We start from the raw sequence: 10,646 nt of genomic DNA, 5'->3' as shown, positions 1-10,646 counted from the left end.
AATGCACGTCCTTTTTGCTCGCCCTCAAGCGCTAATAAAAATTTGTTCGTGTGTTAAATAAATTGATAAAGTGTTACAAACATCTTTTAATAAGACGCTAACACTTTATATCTTTGACATTTCTCAGTGGTTTCCGCAATTTGAACTTCGTAACAAGTATTCGATGTTGACTTGTTAATGCTTCCCCTGGGATAACCTTACAGTCCTTGAATCTAGATATTAAGCTTTTCTCTCCCAGTATGTAATCAACCTGCGTCTTCTTACCTCCACTTTTGTAAGTTATAAGGTGCTCTTCCTTTTTCTCAAAGCACGTGTTAATGATCATTAAATTGTGTCTACTTGAAAAATCTAAAATACTATGTCCTTCCTGATTTAGCTTGCCATAGCCAAAACCGCCATGGTGTTCACTGCCATTTGGAGTTTTATGGCCAACGTGCCCATTAAGGTCACCGCCGATTAGTTTTAATTCATTAACTCCTATAGAGGCTATCACATCATCAAAGTCCTCCCAGAAATCTTGTTTTTCCTCCTTAGAGCATCCAACTTGAGGAGCGTATGCTGATATGATGTTTAGTGGTGGCTGATTGTCAAGCGCTAGTTTCCTGGCTAGGAGCCGGTCAGACTTCCTATTTATGCTAATGATTCTATCTTTCAGACAAGAGTTTAGAGCTATGGCCACACCATTTCGGTGTGTTAATGTTCCATTATATATTAGTTTAAATCCTAGTCCAATATCACGAGACTTGGAACCCTTCCACTTGGTTTCCTGTAAGCAACACGCATCAATGTATCTTCGTTTGAGGACTTCACTTAGTTCGCTGGTGCGACCGGTAAGGGAACCTAAGTTCCACGTAGCGAATCTCAGAGTGTCAATTACGTCGCTTGCGGGGGACGCCCTAGTGTTGTCTTCTTTTGTCGCCCTTTTATTCGCCTCTAAAGTATTTGCGTCGCTTGTGGGGTACGCCCTAGTATGATCTCGTCTATTATTTCTTGTAACTTTCATGATAAGGAGAATTTGTTTTGGCAATTGGGTTTTTACAGCCGGCTGCCGCCTGACGCTAAGGTAGTAACTCTCTTGGAAAGCTAAGGGTGCTTCTGCCGACCGCGGTCTTCATCACCAACCCTACTACACCACCCCACCTGGCAGCGTAGCTCCAGAGCAACCTGTGACCCAATATGTGAGGGCAGCTTGCGACTGAGGTATTTGCCTCTTCCGCCTGCTCTACCGTACCAATGGACTTCATCTCCGCCTTTGCAGCCGTTAAGGTCTTCACCCGTAACCCTGGGCAAGGGGCCACGCTATACCCTGCGGCACTAGGTCCCTATCCGAACTCGGCCACCAATTTCACTCCGGCCTACTGTTGTGAGTGGTGCCCACCCCCGCGACGTGGACGCGCCGGACAGGTATTGCCCAAGTGACGAGTAGAGAATTTGGCTCTACCCACCCTCAGGCCGAGGGTACGTATTATAGCAGTTGATCATAATTATTTTAGTGAACAATATGTTCTGTCAAACAAGTTAAGATGTGTCATCACTTAGTCTTCATATTATTTGGCGTTTCAGTTTTAGTGACACTTTCATTATTTTGAAACCCAATATAATTATTTGATGATAGATATTAGTTACAACTAAATATTACATATTGAGGTATCTAAGGATATGAAATATTGTTTAGTGATTAGGAGACAGATATCATTTTTAGGAACAAATATTATTTAAGTTTAATATATATAATTATACCCCACATTGCTTATTTATTTTATGGTGTTTGGTACCAACATAATATTTTTTTTTATTATTTACACATACAAGGCCAAATATATCACAGAGCAGGTTCACTACTACCAGTGTCAGATAGCGACTACAAATTCCTGCAAATTTTTTTTATGGCCAATTCACCACAAGAAATTAATCTGCGTTCAACAATTTAGTAAAGAGGTCTATTGCAGAACAATTACAAACTTTATTTCATGAACACTATCAATTGATTATATTGTTTAAAACTGCATTGGATCTGATGCCATCTGATAATCACAAAATTGTCACAAAAGATGATAAAACACCTGCGGGTCAACATGCAAGACATTTAAATGCACCAACTATCGATGAAGTTGCTATCGTTGTAGTTGGAGAAAACTTGGAATCCCGTGATATTGTTTTACATTGTAGGAATGATCAATTACAATGTATAAAGGAAACACATCGCTCATATGATGCACAACAATATCCCATTACATTTTGGCAAGGTGAAGATGGCTATGATCTCTCGGTAAAAATGATAAATCCCATTACAGGTAATTAAAATATTATTTTGGGTATGGAAATAATATCACAGTCACTATGTTATGTATTTTAATTTTATATTTCAATGTTATTAAAACAAAATCTATTTACAGGTTCTGAAATCAACAAAAAAGTCAATTCAATGAACTATTATTCATACCGCCTAATGATTCGGGAAAATGAAGACAATCTCATATTGAACTGTCAGCGACGATATCACAAATATGTTGTTAAAATGTATGTTAAAATTGAAACGGAGAGATTAACATTCATCAGGTTGAATCAGACCAAACTCCGATCTGATCTGATCAGTATATTCACCTTCGAGATGCTGTTGCTGGAAACATCGATGGAAATTTAAATCCCAATGACATCGGTAATGCTTTCATTTTACCTTCAAGCTACATCGGCAGTCCACGGAACATGCAGGAATACATGCAAGATGCGATGACTTACGTACGTCATTACGGCCGACCGGATTTATTTATTACATTCACATGTAATCCGAATTAGGAAGAGATACAAACTTTACTATTGCCAGGACAACAAGCCATTCATCGTCATGATTTAACTGCACGTGTGTTTAAAAAAAATTGAAATCCTTTATTGATTTTATTGTTAAATATTCAATTTTTGGTATCACACGTTGTTGGCTGTATACGATAGAGTGGCAAAAGCGAGGTTTGCCTCATGCCCACATTTTGGTTTGGCTTAAAGATAGAATCCGTCCTGAAGAAATCGATCAAATAATTTCAGCCGAAATTCCAGACCCATTAATTGATCAAGAATTATTTGATATTGTCACCAAACACATGATCCATGGGCCATGCGGTGCTTTCAACATGACGTCACCGTGCATGGAAAATGGAAAATGTAAAAAAAACTTCCCAAAGCCGCATACGAATGACACGATCACGGATATTGATGGTTATCCAAAGTATCGCCGCAGAAGTACTGAGAATGGTGGCCACACATTTACAATGCGACTGCCGAACTTTCCAAATCAAGTTGAGTTTGATAATGAGTGGGTGGTACCATACTCACCACTACTTTCAAAAACTTACAAAGCTCATATCAATGTTGAGCTTTGCAGTTCTGTTAAATCAATTAAGTATATTTGTAATTATGTAAACAAAGGCAGTGATTTGGCCATATTTGAAGTACAAAACATTAATAAAAATGACGAAATAGCACGATACCAAATGGGCAGATACATTAGCAGCAATGAAGCTATTTGGCATATTCTCAGCTTTCCCATCCACGAAAGAGATCCTGATGTCCAACATCTGGCAATACATCTTGAAAACGGTCAACGTGTATACTTCACTGAAGAAAATGTTCTCCAAAGAGCGTTCGAAGCTCCGAAAACGACTCTAACTGAATTTTTTACATTGTGTCAAAAACCTGATGTTTTTGGCCAATTCGCGAAGACATTGGTGTATGGTGATGTTCCACGTTATTTCACATGGAACAAATCCAGTCAAAAAATGGGAGCCACGGAAACAAGGAAAACCACATCCTTCCATTACAGGCATATTCAAAGCTAAGACATTGGGGAGACTTTACACGGTACATCCAAAGCAACGTGAGTGCTTCTATTTACGTTTGTTATTGGTGAATGTTCCCGGACCAACGTCTTTTGAATTTTTACGAACAGTTAATGGTCGAGTATTCAATACATACCAGGATACATGTCGTGAACTGCAATTGCTAGAAGACGATAACCATTGGGACTTAACGCTTGCTGATGCTGCGTTGACATCAACACCGAATAACATTCGTCAGTTGTTTGCAATTATTTTGACGACATGTTATCCCTCGCAAGCACAAACTTTGTGGGAAAAATATAAAAATTGTATGACAGAAGACATCTTGCACCGAATTAGACAAACAAATCAATCCCAAAACATAGATTATACACCAGAGATGTACAATGAAGCATTGGTCTTAATCGAGGATTTATGTGTTCTTATTTCAAATTTACCACTTAATCATTATGGTATGCCATCACCTAATCGTCCAGCCACCGACTTAGTCAATACCGATTTACAACGAGAAAATCAATATGACCATGGAAGTTTAGCAACAATTATCATGAACAGTGAACCGTTACTGACAGCAGAACAAAAAATTATTTATGATCGGATTATGCTGGCTGTTGCTGCTGAACAAGGCGGTTTTTTTTTCTTGGATGCACCCGGTGGAACCGGTAAGACATTTTTAAAATCGTTGATTCTTGCCAAAATACGGTCGCAACAAAAAATCGCATTAGCAGTAGCATCGTCAGGCATTGCGGCTACTTTACTGGATGGTGGGCGAACAGCACATTCAACATTCAAGCTGCCATTGGACGTTCATAATAAACCAGATGCAATGTGTAACATCAAAAAGAATAGTGGAATAGCTGCAGTGTTGCGGAAGAGTTCTATAATAATTTGGGATGAGTGCACAATGGCACACAAATATTCACTTGAAGCATTAAACAGAACTATGCAAGATTTAAATAGCAATAATAAACTTTTCGGTGGTGCTATCTTACTTTTGTCTGGTGACTTCCGGCAGACCTTACCGGTTATACCTCGCTCTACTTTCGCGGATGAGATTAATGCATGTTTGAAACAATCATTCTTATGGCGAAGTGTTGAAACACTTCGATTGACCTTCGATTAAATATGCGAGTACAATTGCAAAATGATCCATCAGCACAAATATTTTCCGAACAACTACTAGATATTGGGAACGGTAAAATAGAACTGCAACTAAATACGCAATGCATTAAACTACCAGACAATTTTTGCACTGTTGTTCAGGATAAAAATGAATTGATTCAGAGTATTTTCCCGGATATACAGAATAATTATTTGAATCATGAATGGCTTAGTCAACGGGCGATTTTGGCAGCCAAAAACGTTGATGTTGATGAAATTAACTTCCAGATACAACAGTTGTTACCAGGCGATCTGATGTCTTTTAAATCAATCGATACTGTTGTTGATGAAAATGAAAGTGTAAATTTTCCGATTGAATTTTTAAATTCATTAGATATCCCTGGAATGCCACCACATAATCTTCGATTAAAGATTGGTTCCCCTATTATTCTCCTCCGTAATTTGAATCCACCTCGATTATGTAACGGTACGTTTGGTCATCAAAAAGATCACCGGAAACATTCTTGAAGCAAACCATTTTGGCTGGGAAGTTTAAAGGAAAAGTGGTCCTGCTGCCACGTATTCCGATGATACCATCAGATTCTACCGTACCCTTCAAAAGGCTACAGTTTCCAATTCGTTTAGCTTTCGCCATGTCTATAAATAAATCTCAAGGTCAAACAATGTCCATTTGTGGTTTAGATTTGGAAAATCCATGTTTTTCTCATGGGCAACTATATGTTGCGTGTTCACGTGTTGGGAAACCGTCGAATCTATTTGTGTTAGCTAAAGACAGGTTAACCAAAAACATTGTGCACCGATTGGTGTTAAATTAAATTGAAATTGAAAGTATTTATAATTCAAAAAAATAGATATTAATGTTTAAAAGTTTAAGACTGTCTGCCTTGCATACCTCATTTATGAGTTTAAGCGTCACATGTTATTTACTGTATTATACTGTATTATACTTATATTTGTTATAAAATAAATAGAAATAATAAATCTGATAAATTTTTATTTTGTACCTATTGATTTCTGCTTAATATCAAGTGCAAGAACATTTTAATTAATTGTGTTCAACGTACTTCCCCTTCAAATCTCAATCCAGTGAATTTGTATACCAACATCAACATTTTCGTCTTTGTTCATAAATAATTTCATTGTACTGAAGGGTTATAGTAGTAGAAAGTCAAATAAGGAGTCAAATTAGATTGTTTACTATAATGTAATATAACAAAAACTTTAGCCACAGCAACGCGTGGCCGGGTCAGCTAGTCCACATATATATATTTATATATTTATATATATAAATTAACAAAGTAATAACATGCGAACTTCAAAAGTTAATTGTAAGAAAAAACAGGTAACAACAAATAAAATGGACAACCCACAAGGACATCATGCCCCGTGCGAGTTGTCTTTTCCTGTCATTATTGACTCATGTTTTGCACCTGTTTTACTACACGCGCACTCGCTGATCAACTAATAAAAAACACCGGCTGCCAATCTAAGAACGTTCCACATAACATGCAATAAAATAAGGATATTCGCAATTGCATTCAAATAAATAAACAATAATTTCGCAAATACATGTACAGGTGTCCGCAAGTGCAGTCAAACAAAATTTCAATGTTTCGTCACCGCGCTGTGACATGACGCTCGTACTGCCATTGTATTGTGCTGTAATGCCTTAATTAAAGTTCTCATTGTAAAAATTGACGATGCGCAGTTGCGACATACTTGCAAAATAACAAAAACCAAACTCATGTTATTTACTAACTAAAAGTGACAAATTTTTTTGCGAGCTTGGGATTCGCGAAAGCATTTTATTTTCAAACAATTCGTTAATTAGATTGCGAAAAGAGGGGTTTCAATTCACAAGCCGAACTGCTTATTATAACTTGGGCTGAACATAACAAACATCTCTAAAGGCAACAAAATATACCGATTAGTTCCATAATAATGCACAGTTGTATTGGGACATCTTGAATTTATGAGTTTTGAGGAGATTTAATGACTTATTATTTTAAAAAAGACATATTACTCTTTACTGTACACGTTAGAAAATATATACATTGGCAGTCTTTATCATATGGGGCAAATTTTTTCAGGCCATCATAGTATGAAAATAGACAAGTATCTGGTATTTAGGTGCGCACGCACGCACGCACACGCACACGCACACGCACACGCACACGTACACGCACACGCACACACACATGTATTATTCTGTTCAACTAATTATATTCGAAATCAGTCACATGCACTTTCAGCTTCTCCTACGGCTGATAGACACTCCCAGTGCAAGGCATTGTCTTCCCCCCAGTGACCGGTGCAGCGCTGTCCGCTATCAGGTCAATTTCGATTTTAACTTTCTCAAATAGCATACAAGTATTTATTGATCTTCTTTTTGAGTACGTAACAAAGACAATAAATAATAGGACAATTTAAATTGACCACTTATGTACGAAATCCAGTAAGGTTAGCCACAAAGGTTGCTAATATCAGTTTTTAATTTTTTTTATCTCTAGTTCAACTGCATAATGTTTATGGCAGTGATAAGCGACGTGACAAGTGTTACCTGTAGTGGGCTGATGATCTGTGCCCGTGTAAGCTGCTGCGTTCCGAGCACCGGCTGCACCTGGACACACTGCGCTTGAACTGGAACTGTCTGAGCGGTCGCCCCGGCTGATTTCGCCTTGCCTCCGGACACCTTAGCGCCACTAATCATCTGCGGAGCGACAACTATGTTATTAACGAATTTGGATCGTAATAGAAATGGATTTAAATAACACACACGCACACACGCACGCACGATCTTTATCTTGTGTATTTACGTCCATTTCTGTTAAAATGTCAAATAATCACGAATAATAAAAAATATAAATAATACCTGGTCTAGCATAAACTTACGTTACAAAAAAAAATATCCGATAATAGCTAAAAAACAACTTTATGCTAAAGTTTTACATGTGATTATGTAGAGTGAAAAGGATATGTTAATATACTAAACTAGTTATTCAATGTGTCCACCCTTAGCTTTGACGCACGCTTTTAGACGATAGGGCCATTCGTCGATGGATTTTCAAACGGTTTCCATTGGAAACTCGGTCACTGCTGCCTCCAAAGATTTCTTGAACGACTCAATATTTTGGGTGATGATTAGAGCAGGTTTTCAGTTTTGATTGCTTTTAATAAAAAATATTAAAAAGACTACTTCATATTTCAAGCAGTATAAAGGAAACTACTGATGTTGATCTTCGCTTCAAGATTTTCTAAGAATGTCTCATTTTCTTCTGAAATTGATACAAGAGAGGTAACCTAACTTTTAAATTTTTAAATCTATGCAGTATTAATGTAACGCTGTGGGGAGATTCTTCCGCCGGTCGATTAATACATTCGTCTTAGTTTTTATTTTTGATTGCTTCTAATAAAAAAATATTAAAAAAAAAACTTCAAATTTCATGCAGTATAAACGAAACACCTGATGTTGATTTTCGCTTCAATATTTTCTAAGAAAGTCTTAATTTTCCCCTGAAATTAATATTAGAAACGTAACCTAACTCTTAAATTTTTAAATCTATGCAGTATCAATGTAACGCTAGGTGAAGATTTTTCCGCTGGTCGATTGATACATTCGTCTTAGTTGTTTTTATTTTTTATTGCTTTTAATAAAAAAATATTAAAAAGACAACTTCAAATTTCAAGCAGTATAAACGAAACACATAATGTTGTTTTGCGCTTCAAGATTTTCTAAGAAAGTCTCATTTTCTTCTGAAATTGATATTAGAGACGTAACCTAACTCTTAAATTTTTAAATCAATGCAGTATCAATGTAACGCTAGTTGAAGATTTTTCCGCTGGTCGAATAATACATTCGTCTTAGTTTTCATTTTTGATTGATTTTAATAAAAAATATTATAAAAAGACAAATTCTATTTCAATCAGCATAAACGAAACACCTGATGTTGATTTTCGCTTCAAGATTTTCTGAGAAAGTCTCATTTTTCTTCCAAAATTGATACAAGAGACGTAACCTAACTTTTAAATTTTTAAATCTATGCAGTATTAATGTAACGCTGTGGGGAGATTCTTCCGCTGGTCGAATAATACATTCGTCTTAGTTTTTATTTTTGATTGCTTCTAATAAAAAAATATTAAAAAAAAAACTTCAAATTTCATGCAGTATAAACGAAACACCTGTTGTTGATTTTCGCTTCAATATTTTCTAAGAAAGTCTCATTTTTCTTCCAAAATTGATATAAGATACGTAACCTTACTTTTATATTTTTAAATCTATGCAGTATCAATGTAACGCTGTGGGGAGATTTTTCTGCTGGTCGATTAATACATTCGTCTTAGTGTGCCGTCCTAAAAAGAAAATATTATATATTTAATTAATTAAAAGGGTAGTTATGTTGGCAATAAAAAAAAAGGGCACAAGAAGAAAAGTATGTATATGTATTTAATTAACTAAGGGTAGAAGTTGATGGCGACAAAAAGGCACACAAAGAAAAATATATATGTATTTAATTATTTAACTAAGGGTAGTGGGCAGAAGGCCTGGTCTAATTTTGCACCGCAGCTCGGTACTCCCCTGATGGTGGTGGTAGCCAGCCGCACGATCTTCCAGGACTGATCAGGCGGCAGCAAGTCGAGAGCAGGGAGCGCCGTTAGGTTGCAGTTTGTATCGGTTCCGGTGCACGGTGATATAATTTCAACAGTGTAAAACTTGCAGTGTAAAACTTGCAGTCTAAAACTTGCAATGTAAAACTCGAAGCGTAAAACTTGCAGTATAGAAGTCGCAGTGTAAACTTTGCAGTATAAGACTCGCACCTGTGAATAAATGTCACAGTTATGATATACATATATAAATATATGTACATTTTGCTCCGCTGACACTAAACCCGGAGATGGCTTGCGATGAAGTAAGGGCAGAAACCGAAAGCAGTTGATGTGATTGTTTACTGTCAGAACGGAGTTACAAAATGTAAAGCATGTAAAATAAAAATAGAAGAGATAAATAAATAAACAATTGGAAAGTAATAATGAATACATAATGATGGAACTATGGACACAGACAAAATGTTGAGCTCTAACTTATAGATGAATAATTAATAATGATGTCTTTATAATATTTGTTCAACACTTACCCCTTTGGGGTGCGAGGCGATGTAAAGGTTGTGGCGTGAACTAAATGATGCCCAGAGAATGAATAGGACCAAGGCGTGAATTTATAACGTAAATTCTAATTGGCCCCGGCGCGTGTGAAGACACATAGCTGGTGAACGCAACCGACACAAAGAGTGTGCATCGGTGCGTGAGACGACACCTAGCTAGTGAACGCGACCGAGGCCTGGATCCTTCTCCCGAGCACTGGTGTAAACTCTGTGTGCTGGTGCGCGGGCGCATTGGAATTTTTGTTATAAAAACAAAGATCCGTTAAACCAATAGCATGCTCCCACGCCCCCACGCCACTTGAGACGTACCGTTACCCGCTAAGGGTTGAACAATTTTTTGCTGTATTGCGATTTATGAGACGTTTCTCGTGATTATATTTTTTTTGGTTAAAATTTTAACTAAGATTTATGGGACGTTAACTTGCAACGTTACATTAGTTGTTTTTATTTTTTATTGCTTTTAATAAAAAAATATTAAAAAGACAACTTCTAATTTCAAGCAGTATAAACGAAACACCTAATGTTGTTTTGCGCT

General features: G+C 36.8%; 1 long non-coding RNA gene across 1 annotated transcript; it reads right to left on the bottom strand.

Annotated features, from left to right (window-relative positions):
- Nucleotides 1-9,441: 9,441 nt before the first annotated feature.
- LOC137927561 (uncharacterized) lies at nucleotides 9,442-10,380 on the bottom strand. Its single transcript, XR_011107773.1, has 2 exons — nucleotides 10,085-10,380; nucleotides 9,442-9,767 (listed from the first exon to the last, which is right to left on the bottom strand). It is a non-coding gene; the product is annotated as an uncharacterized lncRNA (long non-coding RNA).
- Nucleotides 10,381-10,646: the final 266 nt, after the last annotated feature.

The sequence above is a fragment of the Battus philenor genome, unplaced genomic scaffold (assembly GCF_028537555.1).
Source record: "Battus philenor isolate CCGP_79_NKW_IND1 unplaced genomic scaffold, ilBatPhil1.0.hap1 SCAF_33, whole genome shotgun sequence".
NCBI lineage: Eukaryota > Metazoa > Arthropoda > Insecta > Lepidoptera > Papilionidae > Battus > Battus philenor.
The sequence above is the reverse complement of the archived record's forward strand: the minus strand, read 5'-3'. Positions and strand labels throughout refer to the sequence as shown.